The sequence below is a fragment of the Octodon degus genome, unplaced genomic scaffold (assembly GCF_000260255.1).
Source record: "Octodon degus isolate 3935 unplaced genomic scaffold, OctDeg1.0 scaffold00063, whole genome shotgun sequence".
Classification (NCBI taxonomy): Eukaryota; Metazoa; Chordata; class Mammalia; order Rodentia; family Octodontidae; genus Octodon; species Octodon degus.
This window is the reverse complement of record NW_004524639.1, coordinates 13,604,856-13,617,241: the sequence shown is the minus strand read 5'-3', so window position 1 is coordinate 13,617,241 and position 12,386 is coordinate 13,604,856. Positions and strand designations below refer to the sequence as shown.

At 34.1% G+C, this 12,386-nt stretch overlaps 1 pseudogene; it reads right to left on the bottom strand.

Moving 5' to 3' along the window:
* The window catches only part of LOC101560743, a 127,400-nt pseudogene extending 115,230 nt beyond the window's left edge, over positions 1–12,170 (bottom strand).
* Positions 12,171–12,386: the final 216 nt, after the last annotated feature.

Below are 12,386 nucleotides of genomic sequence, written 5' to 3'. Positions count from 1 at the left end.
AATATATAGTATTTAATGTATACTACCAATATATAATAATGTATGATGTATAATATATACTACTAATACATTACTACCTTGTATTTGAATACTATGAATGTATGAGACATTTATTCTTTTTAGAACTTTCACTATGGTGTTTCTATAACACATTGGGGAACTGCATTACAATTGCATTAACAGAGAAATTCATCTCCATATCTATTTATTGCACCCAATTATAAAACCTGGGATGTTTTACAGAAGTATTCATTAACCTTTTCAGAGCATATAATAGGAAATCTAATCACATGGAGGTGGTAGATTGCATTCTCAAAATGAATCCAGTTGTCATGAATAGTAAACTTTAATACGGAAATTCTGTGCAAATTGGGCAGTTTCATGGAATTGAATGAGGAAGCTCTATTTTAATCATCTTAAAAGGAGAAATTTAAATTCATTTGCACTGTAAAAATAATGACTATGTTTGAGATAAATGGTATAAGAACATTTTTACTTTTATTGTAATTAAAGCTCCTACATTTATTAAATTTATATGCTTTAAGGATTTTAAATTCTGATTGAAATTGTATATTCAGTAGTAAATATTATTTATTTGTTTTCCAATAAACAGTTTCTTCAAACAAAACAAAATTAAATGTCCATTATTTAATAAAAAAGCTTACTCTAACTTTTATACTGGTTTTGTATAGTATAATGTGAACCAGCTTTGGTAACTTACCATTTGCTGACCACCTTTAATTCAAATGAATACTACTTTCATATTATGAGGATTTACCAAAATATATAAATTTACTTATGGAAAATAACTTAAAAACTCAGGAATTTGCCATCAAATCTGTTACTCATTAAAAAAAAATGTTCCAAGCATTGCATAATAAAAAAATAAAATAAAAGTCACAATTAACTTTAGTATTCAAATTCCTTACCTTTTCAATAACACTTGTCATTATCAATAAGTAATAACACTTTGAAATTCATTTCACCTTGTGTGCTAACTCTATTTTCTTCTTGTCCTCCTGCTACCTCATAGAAAATCTAGTAAAACTGAAAATCATTTACCCTTCCATCTTGGCCTTCCTTGAACTTTATCCATGTCAACTTCTAAACTTTTTTTTTCTGACAGTCTTCTTAAAGTTCTCTCTCTCTCTCTCTCTCTCTCTCTCTCTCTCTCTCTCTCTCTCTTCCTTCTTTCCTTTTTCAGACAAGGTCTCTCAATATAGTTCAGACTTCCCTTGCACTCACCATGTAGACCAAAATGATGACCTCACACAGGCAAGTATCCTCCTGCTCTGATCTCCAAAACATGCCACCACAGCCAGCTTGACTGTTGATTTTGAAAGCATATTTTCTTTCTTTGTCTTTATATTGTTTTTTATATGCTAGTCATGATGCTAAATTCTCATGTATTCTCCCACTCGTCTTTTTTTTTCCCTTATAGAGAATTGAAATTAGGGTTTTCACACTAAACTACATCTTTAATGTTTCTTTATGTTTTGAGAGACAGGTTCACACTATGTCTTTAAGTTGCCTATGCTGCTAAAAATAGTTGTAATTCTCCCTGCTTTATCTTCCCAGAGTGCTGGGTAACGTGATTACTCATTCATTGAATTTATGTAATTTTTTTGAAAAATTACATATTCTGTGTCAAGTTATTCTCAATCATTGGTCAAAAGTATGTATAGTTTCTGTAATTTAGGAATTTGTATTAAGCTAAGCATACATGAAAATTTATAGGGTTCTTCTTTCCAAGGTAAAGGCTTGGTAAGTACTTGTGTAGTTAGGCATGGATTTAAATACATTTTAAGAGTAATTTGGAACCAAAATTAAATATTTCATTAAGGCAATATTTGATCAGAATTCCATATACACATTTTGTGATAGTGACACATCATGAAAATTCGTATTTCTCATTATTTTGAAAATTTCTCCTAAAAATAGTTCATTGATGTGTTAGTCATTTTGGAGTACATTCCATATAGACACATTATGTCATGTAAGAAAATCTTAAATTGGCAGACATTAACAGAGGAATATAGATATTATCAGAGCAAAATTTATTCTTACTTGTAATGGCTGTAAATATATGTTGACGACTACTCCAAAACATTTACTTGGATCTTCACCTATGTACTTCTTTTGTCTACTATAGCTAATTTAATCATTAAATATTCATAATTTTCCATGCAGTGATTATTTTTTAAATTTTTATCATAATATTGGCATAAGGAAGACCCATGATTATATTGCTATCAAATGTTTATTAAAATCTTGAGAGAACAGGTATGAAAGGACAACATATGAATGGCAGAGACAGCTAATTTCATTTTTATATATTCTCATGTATTAGTGGTAATTCAAGGAAAGTTAAAATTCAGTCATCAAATGTTGCTATAAATTACAATAGCAATTTCTTTTGTCAGTGGAAATGAAATTGGAGCAGACAGATGTGGAAAATATAAGAATTGTAGTGCAACCTGTAAATGCATTCATGACTTGTACAATTATATTTTCTTTTACCTTAGTTAATGAAGGAAGTAATAAGATAACCAAGGGAATCATTTGTAAAGACAGATGAGTAGAAATTTTTTTAAAATATCAAAAATGTCAAGTGTTAAAATAGCATCTATTGAGATTTTACCCCTGGCCATTAGCAAATGTTTCTGTCTTAAATTTACATTATAAGACTGAAAGAGAGGGAAAAATATCTTATTGAGAAGTACAGTGGTCAAAAGAACAAATTCAGGTGTTAGAATTCCTAAATGTAAAAATGGGCATAATGGTGTGTGCCTGTAATCCCAGCGCTTAGAAGGCTGAAAACAGGAGGATCACAGTGAGTCTGATCTGTGTAGTGACGCCCTGTAGACGCTGTACTAACTACATAAGAAAGACTTCATTGGGCTGGCCAGATAGCTCAACTGATTAAAGCATCTGCTTATTCAGATGCAGGGGCAAGGGGTTCGATTGCCAGGCCTGCTGTACCAGCCCCACACCCGGGGCATGCTGAGACAGTGATTGGGACTGGGCGTGGTGGCATGCTCCTGTAATCCCAGTACTTGGGAGGCTGTAAGCAGGAGAATCTCCTTGAGTTTCATCTTTGCAGGGAGACTCTGTAGACCCTCTACTACATTAAAAAATAATTCATAAATGCATACCACAGATCTATCATTTACCACATATTGTGTTATCTTGATGACATTATTCAAATTTTTAGTGGCTGAATTTATTCATCTTAAAAATGAGGACAATGATGATATAAATCTCAAAATATTATGTATATTTAAAACACTCCATTACTCTAGGTGACTCTACTTAGGTATACTATACATTATCAGTCACTTTCCTCTGTGGCCCCATAATATCCTTGATCAGAAAATTGGGGACACAACTAGGTTACAGGATGTCACAGCACAGGTTCTTTTATTTCCTGAGTCCTCACTAACCTTGAAGGACTGGGGCCAAAATATTGACTATCCTTGTAGCACCTCTATTTTTTTAATTTTTTGTCTGCAAACTTTACTTATTATCCATCCAGAAGAGAAGTTTAATGATATTACTACCCTATAACAGAGGCAATGGAGCTTAACATCACTATCTGTCTGAGTATCAAATGCCTTAGAAATAACATGAAACTGCTCTTTTCCAACAACCATGGATATTCTAAAACTTAAATCCTTATAGAATGTGAAAAAAAACATTTGCACATTTTTACATAGAAATTTAGGAATCAAACCATGTACAACAATATAGTTGGACAATACGATGACATTTTTTTCTTTTGTTTTCTTTCATTGCCTTTTTTCACCAACATTTACTTTAATGGGAGGTTAGCAATAATTGATATGACATTAGAAGCAGTACACATTTAGGAGACCAATATGACAGGGATTTCAAGCATGGTGGCTTTCACAGACAGCAAATTTTTGAAGCAATGGCCATTACTCATCCAGATGTCTGCCACTGAGAAAAGATTTGCAAAGTGTTATACATGGTTCCAGGGTAAATCCTGAGGGGATTTGATTGACCTTGTCAGACACATAAGTTACATTTTCATTTTTTATTTTTTTTGTTAACTTTAATGAGAAAGAAATAGCAATGAGACAGTTTCAAAGCAGGTTAGTAGGACAGTTACAATAATTAATGCATTACATATTCTTGTCTTCATAGTGGTTATTCAGAGTACAATATGCAGATATGTTATATTGTCTGAACACTATTAGTACAAACCTATCTTCTCATTAAACTAAGAGAAAGTAGCTATATACCTATCCTAAATATTTTGTATATACAGATATTGTTAGTTATACAGGTCTTGCTTTAACTTGGTCTTAACCATCCAGCTGGAAAGTGTAATTATGTGGAACAAAAAGTAAAACTATATTAATATGCTGAGCTGTGAAAGGCTCAAGTCAGCAAATTATGACAATTGTCAATTCTGCTGATAAGCCACTACTATTCTGGACTATTGGACTATATTTGGCTATTTTGCTGAATGCAAGTACCTAGAATATTTAGACTGGCTTTAAGTATGAAAAGGTCCTTTAAATACTTCTTCAAATACAGCTTCTCTAACTGCAGTGGAACACCCATCTCTGACAAAACAAAATGAAAAAGAGGGATATGGTGGGAGCCAAGAAGCTAATAATCAATCAAATACATGTAGGTTGGACTTGGACCAGTGCCTAAAGCAAAAAAGCTACCTCACTCCTGAGATGAACATCCTGTTGCTTAAGGTAAGCTATTAGTTGCTAGGCAACCCAGTGTCATGTGTTACTAACTTCACAAAAGTATAAATAAAGGACAATTTTCTTGTGGGGAAAGAATATATATATATATATATATATATATATATATATATATATATATATATATATATATGAGTTAGGATAGATATACAGCTACTCTCTCTTATTTCATTGAGAATAAAGGTTTATACTAATATTGTTTAGACAAACTATGAAGTCTTCATTTGTCCTCTGGATAACTACTATGAATATAAGTGTATCAAATATATTAATTATTGTAACTGTCCTACTTACCTGTTTTGAAACTGTTCCATTACTATTTTATCTTTTTTCTCATTAAAAGGAATTTAAAAAAAATAAAAGAAATAAAAAAGTAGGCTCAACCAACTAGCTCAGCAGATTAAAGTGCCTGCAAGCAGGTACAGGGGCAAAGGGTTCGATTCCCGGGCCTGCAGTGCTGGCCCCATCCTGAAATGGCAACTGAGACTTAACATGGTGGCCTGCGCCTATAATCCAAGCTCTTAGGAGTCTATAAACAGGAGGATTACAACGAGTCTGATTTAGCAGTGAGACCCTGAACACCCTGTAGATCATTCCCTAAAAATACCAAAAAAAAAGAGAAAATTAAATGGTACTTAATGTGCATAATTCTCACCTTATCTAACTTTGTATGCAGGTAACTGTGATCTAAGCAACTATATTGAGAACACCAATGTGTAATACAAAAACTATGCTTGAAAGACCTTTATTTTGGTCTTACAAAATTGTATTATTTCTAATGTCATATCAGTTATTACTATACTGTCTATAAATTTTCTAGAATAAGGTAATAAAAAAGAGCAAAATTTAAGAATTCTTGAAAGCATGTAATAATATTTAATCCTATGCCACATCTTGCATAACTACATCTCATAATCTCAACAACTCACTTGACAATAAAAGTAGGTAGTATATAATTCATTTTTTCCCAAAATTTTACTGAGAAACAAATAGTAATGAGACAGTTTCAAATGAAATTTCTAGGACAGTTTCAATAATTCACACATTGCATACATTCTTCCTAGTGGTTATTTGCTGTACAAGATACGGACATGATATCCTATTTACAAACATTAGAACAAATCACTCTATTCATTAAGAGAATGTAACTATATATGTATCCTAATCATTTTAAATTCACAGATATAAAAAGGACATTCATCTGTATACCCTTTTTTGTTTAGTTCCGTCATTTGAACATTATAGGTGTGTTCACTCAATAAAATATTCTAAAAGACTCCAGTAGTCCATAATAATAGTAGGTCTTCCACTTCACTGGCAATGTCAGAAATTGTTGACATGAGTCCCCTACAGCTCAACATAACATAACAGCATGGATTTACTTCTTATACTTCAATTTTACACTTTTCTGCTGGATGGTTAAGACCAAGATAAAACAAGGCATATGCAACAAGAGTTGTAGCTTTGGGGTCTGATAAGTTTAGTGAAATCCCCTCAAGATTTATCCTGAGATCATGTACCTCAGATTGTAGAACAACCTTAGTCAGTGTCAGCCATGTGGATGAGTCAAGGCCGTTGCTTGGCCAATGTTCTCTCTGTGAAAGGCTGAGAGAATGTTTTCTCTCCATGTAACTCTAATTAGACATGCTCTACATCATCGATCACTTTCCTCTTTGGCCCCATAATCTCCTTGATCAGAAAATTTGGGACACTACTGAGTTACATGACATTATAGGACAAGTTCTCATATCTCCTGAGTCTCAATTGACCATGGAAGGATAGGGCCAAAATGTTGGGTTACCTTGCATCCCTTCTTTGTCTCTAATTTTGATCTGCAAACTTAGGTTGCTAACCATCCAGGAGACAAGCTTATTGTTATTACCATACAACCTAGGCTGTGAAGCTTAACCTCACTATTTGTCTGAATATCAACCATCTTAGGCATAACATAGAACAGGTTTTGTTCATCAAGTATTGATATGATGAACATTAAGTCCCAAAAGAATATGATGGAAAAACATTTAAAAATTGGAATATAATTTTAAAATAGACATAAAGAATTATGTAATTCTTATGCTTGCATATAAGTTCAGAAATCTCACTAATACAAGGTTGAACCAGGAAAGTCCCACAACATTCATTTTCCTGTCTCCTGCCATCATTCACCACCCCCATTTTTTGAACAATCATCTACTCAAGAGACACCAAAGCAGCAACTGGCATGTCATGACCAGCAGCCCTTCTTCAGAAAACAAGAATGACAGGCACTCAAGTATGAACCTACTATTACAAATTAACATCTTCAGTGCAGTTGCTTAGTTAACAGGTGTCAGTATATATAGAGTGAGAATCTTTCAAATTCACTGCTAGATTCAAAAATCTTCTGAAGTTTCTCAGGATCATTGCCTTGCCCATCTTCTACATATAACTGTATGGCTTGCCACTGTGATGTTTCCAAGCTCTGCTCCTTCCCCTCTCTTAATTAGTTAGTCTACAAGTTCTTGCTTTCTGTTTAATTGTATCATACCTTTCTATTTGTATTTCTTCTTTTCCGTTCATATATAGGGAAACTATATGATATTTACACATGTTTGTATGGTTTATTTCACTTATGAGTATATCTATGAGTATATTTTCATGTGGCATTCATTTCAATACAAAAGATTCTAGTTTATCATTCTTTTTAGCTGATTAATATTTCATTGTATAAAAATACCACATTTTTCAACCATTCCTCAGGTGATGGGCATCTTGGTTGTTTCCAAGATTTGGCTATCACAAATTTTGCTGCTATAAACATAGGCACACATATATCACTATGATATGACATTTTCAGATCCTCCAGGAAAATTGCCATTAGAGGAATAGCTGGTTTAAATGGGAAATCCAATCCAAGTTTTCTAAGGAGTCTACACATTGATTTCCATAGCAGTTGCACCAGTCTACATTCCCACCAGCAGTGGAGAAGAGTTCCGTTTTCCCCACAGCCTCTCCAACATTTGTTGTTGACTGATTTTTATGATAGCCATTCTTTCTGGGGTGAGATAATATCTCAATGTTGTTTTAATTTGCAATTCACAGATGGCTAGTGATGTGGAGCATTTTTCAATATATTTAATATCTTCATTATTTTCATCCTATAAGTGTGTTTTCATCTCAGATGCCCATTTCCGGATTTGGTCTTTAAATTTTGGGGCCCTTGTGTTTTTGTGTTCTATATATTCTAGAGAATAGACCTTTGTCTGAGTACTTATCTGTCACAATTTTTCTAAACTTTTGATTGTCTTTTCATTTTTTTGGTAATTTCATTTGACGTGAAAACACTCAGGAAGAGTAGGTCCCATTTGGTAATTCTTTCAACTGTTTCCTGTGCAATTTGATTTTGTTCATGAACATTTTGCCTACCCCTATGTCTTCAAGAGTTCCTCCTACCTTCTTTTCCAGGAGACATAGTGTCTCTGCTTTAATATTTAGATCATTAATCCACTTTGACTTTAGTTTAATGCATGGTGATAGGCGTGGGTCAAGTTTTACTTTCGGCATGTAGAGATTCAGTTTTTCCAGCACCATTTGTTAAAGAGTCTATCTTTCTTCCAGTATGTTTGGTCAATTTGTCAAAGATTAGGTGGCTAAATGTGTTCGTAGGGGCTTCATCATCTTCTAAACTATTCCATTGATCCTCAGGTCTATTTTCTTGCCAGTACCATGCTGATTTCATCACAGTAGCCTTCTAGTATAATTTCAAGTCAGGAATTGTAATGCCTCCTGCCATGTCTTTATTGCCTATGATTGCCTTTGTTTTCTTAGTCTTTTCTGGTCCAAATAAATTTTAAGAATGATTTCTCTAGGTCTGTGAGGTATGTTGGTGTTAATTTGAGAGGGATTGTATAAATTTGTACAACAATTTTGGAAGTATGGCCATCTTAGAAAGAAGTTGGTTCTTCCTATCCAGGAGCATGGAATACCGTTCAATTTTCTAAAATCCTCTATCATCTCTTTTTTCACAGTACAGTAATTTTCCTAAAAAGATCTTTGACCTCTTTAGCTAGATTAATTCCAAGGTATTTCATTTTCCTCGGTGCTATTTTAAATGGTATTGTTTTTATAACTTCCCTCTCAGTGTGTTTCTTATCTGTGTAGGGGAATGCTATTGACTTTTGGGTATTGAATTTGTAACCTGCTGTGCTACTGAATTTCTGTATTAATTCTAGTAGCATCTTGGTGTATTTTTTGACTCTTCCAATTAATGTATCATATCATCTGTAAATAATTATAATTTAACTTCTTCTTTGCCTATTCTTATTCCTTTTATTTCTTTCTCTTGTCTAACGGCTCTAGCTAATGATTCCAGAACTATATTGAATAGGAGTGGGGATAGAGGACACCCTTGTCTTGTATGAGATCTAAAAATAAAAGATTTCAGTATTTCCACATTTAGAATTAGGTTAGCCATTGGGTTTTCATAAATGGCTTTTACCAGATTGAACTAGAGGCCAACTATTCCAATTTTCTGTAGTACTTTGAACTTGAATGAGTGTTGGAATTTGTCAAAAACCTTTTCTGCATCAAAAGAAATGATCATGTGGTTTTTACTTTTTGATCCATTGATATAGTGTATTATGTTTGTAGATTTTCGAATACTGAGCCATCCTTGAGTCTCTGGGATTAATTCTACCTGGTCACATTGTATGATCTTCTTGATAATTTGCTGTATTCTATTTGCTAGGATTTTATAGAAGATTTTTGCATCTATGTTCATGAGAGAGATTGTCCTGTAGTTCTCTTTCTTAGTTGCATCTTTCCCTGGTTTTGGTATTAGTATAATAGTTGCCTCCAGGAATGATTTTGGGAGGATTGCTTCCTTTTCAATTTCATTGAAGAGTTTCAGGAATATAAGGACTACACCTTCTGCAAATTTCTTGTAGAATTCAGCTGTGAATCCATCTGGACCTGGACTTTTCTTTATTCTTAGGGTTTTTTTTTTTTATTATATCTCACATTTCATTGGCTCTTATTGGGCTTTTGAGAGAGGTTATATCTTGTCAACTCAGTTGTGGTAATTTGTACCTTTCTAGGAATCTGTCCATTTCTCCTGTGTCTTCTATTCTGTGACAGTAAAGATTGTCAAAGTAGCTATGATAATCTTCTGAATTTCCTTTGGGTTTGTGGTAATTACACCCTTTTCATTCCTTATTGCTTGTATTTGAATTTTTTATTTCCCCTCTTTGATGAGATTAGCTACGGACTAATCAACTTTATTTAATCTTTCATAGAACCAGCTTTTTGCTTCCTTAATCCTTTGAACTGTTGTCTTTGTCTCAATTGAATTAATTTCTTCTCTAATCTTTATGATTTCTTCCCATCTTTGGTCTCTGGGTTTGGTTTGCTCTGCCTTTTCTAGTTGTTGAACGTGCAGCCTTAGGGTATTGATTTATTCCCATTCTGTTTTCCTAATGTGTGAGTTCAGGGCTATGAATTTCCCTCTGAGAAATGTTTTCATCCTCTCCCATAAAATCTGATGAGTTGTGCTTGGATTTTCATTGAATTGCAGATATGTTTAATTTCTTGTTTATTTCATATGTGACCCATTGGTTGCTGAGTATGGTGTCATTTAATTTCCATGTATTTAGGAATTTTTCTGGTTTCTTTCGTCATTTATTTCCAGTTTCATTGCACTGTGGTCAGATAATACGCATGGAATAATTTATGCTTTCTTGCATAGACTTAAACACGACCTATGGAACAGTATGTGGTCTGTTTTAGAAAATGACCCATATACAGCTGAAAAAATGTGTATTCAGCTTTGTTTTGGTGGAACACTCTGTATATGTTCACCAAGTCCATTTGTTCCAAGCTCTGGTTCAGTTATGTTATTTCATTGCTAATTTTTTGTCTGATTGACCTATGTGTTTGGGAAAAGAGGATGATAAGGTCTCCTGTTAAGATTGTGGTATTGGGTGTTAGATTTTTCATGTCCATTAAGATTTGCTTTATATAGTTGGGGGGAGACTTGTTTGGTGCATAAATATTTACAAATGTTAGCTCTTCCTCTTGAATTTTTCCCCTAACCAGTATATAGTGGCCTTCTTTATTTCACTGATCATTGTTGGTTTGAAGTTGAGACTGTCTGAGAATAGAATTGCTACCCCTGCTCTTTTCTCAGGTGCTGGGACGTGTAATTTTGCTTTTCATCCTTTGACTTTCAGCCTATGAATGTCTTTGTGAGTTAAATGTGTTTCTTCTATTCAGCGTATTGTTTGATTTTGTTTCCTAATCCATTGTGCCAGTCTATTTCTTTTAATTAGTGAGTTGAATCCATTTACATTAATGGTTAAAATTGAGATGTGTTGACATATGATTGACATGTTATTTACCTGTTGTCATTTACTCCTTTTTCTCCTGTACTTAATTGTTTGTGCTATTTAGTGGGTATCTTCCATTCTCCTTGGTGGAGCTCTGATAGTTTTGGTCCCTCTGTAGAACATCTTTCAGGAGACTTGTAAGGTTGCTTTTGTCACCATGAAATTCTTCATTTGTTCTTTGTCATGAGAGTATTTCACTTCTCCATCAAACTTGAAAGAGAATTTTGCAGGGTATAGTAGTCTGGGCTGGAATTTTTTTTCATAGTGGACTTGAAGTATTCTGTTCCACGCTGTTTTTGCCTTCATGCTTTGTGAAGTGAAGTCAGCCTTAATTCTGATGTGTTTTCCTTTGACTGTGATCTGCTTCTTTTCTCTAGTGGCTCTCATTATATTATTCTTGTGCGGAATTTCTAGGATTTTAACTAGTATATGTCTCGGTGTGTTTTTAATTGGGTTGAGGTTACTTCGCGTTCTGAATGCTTTGGTTACCTGAATGGGGGATGGTATCCTCATATTTGGGAAGTTTTCTGCTATTACTTCTGCCCATATATTTTTAATGTCATTTGTACTGACTCTTACTCTCTCATTGATGCCTATTAGTCTCACATTGTTCAACTTTGCATCATCTTGCATGTGATGAATTATTTTTTTCCTGCAGCCTAGTTGTTTTTTTTTTCTTCTTAAAGTTTATTTATTTATTTTTGTTGGCTCAGCCCATCCTCAGGGTGGCGCTGGGGCAGCTCGTGGTACACTGCACATGCTTAAGCTTGCCTAAGCAGGCACTTTTTAAAAAAAATTTTATCTGAGATTTTTGTTTTTGTTTCTAACATAAGATTTATTTATCAGTACACAGTTCTGGGAGTCCAAAGGCTAAAATCAGGACATTGCTAAGGATATTCCAAGGCTCAAGGAAAGAGTTGCTTCCAGGTACAGTCAGGGCATTGGAAGTCCTCCCTGTGGCTGCAGGAATGACGTTCCTGGTTTCTTTCCAGCTGTCCGCCAGGATCTTCTCTTGGTTGCTGGAGCCATTCACATTCCTCTCTAGATGGCCCCCTGTCTTCATCTCTGCTGGTCGTTAGGTGTTTCTCTTCCTTGGAATCTCCCGCCTTTCTCTTCTGCTCCCAATGGAGAAAACTCTTGCTGAAATGAACAACTGGCATACACTGTCTTTATTGAGGTGAGCCACTGATCATGAGTTTGGTATTGGAGCAAAGTCAAATTGCCATAAAAATTTTTAATGGCTTCTTCTCAGTTCCTATTCCTAACCTGTAGAGGATCA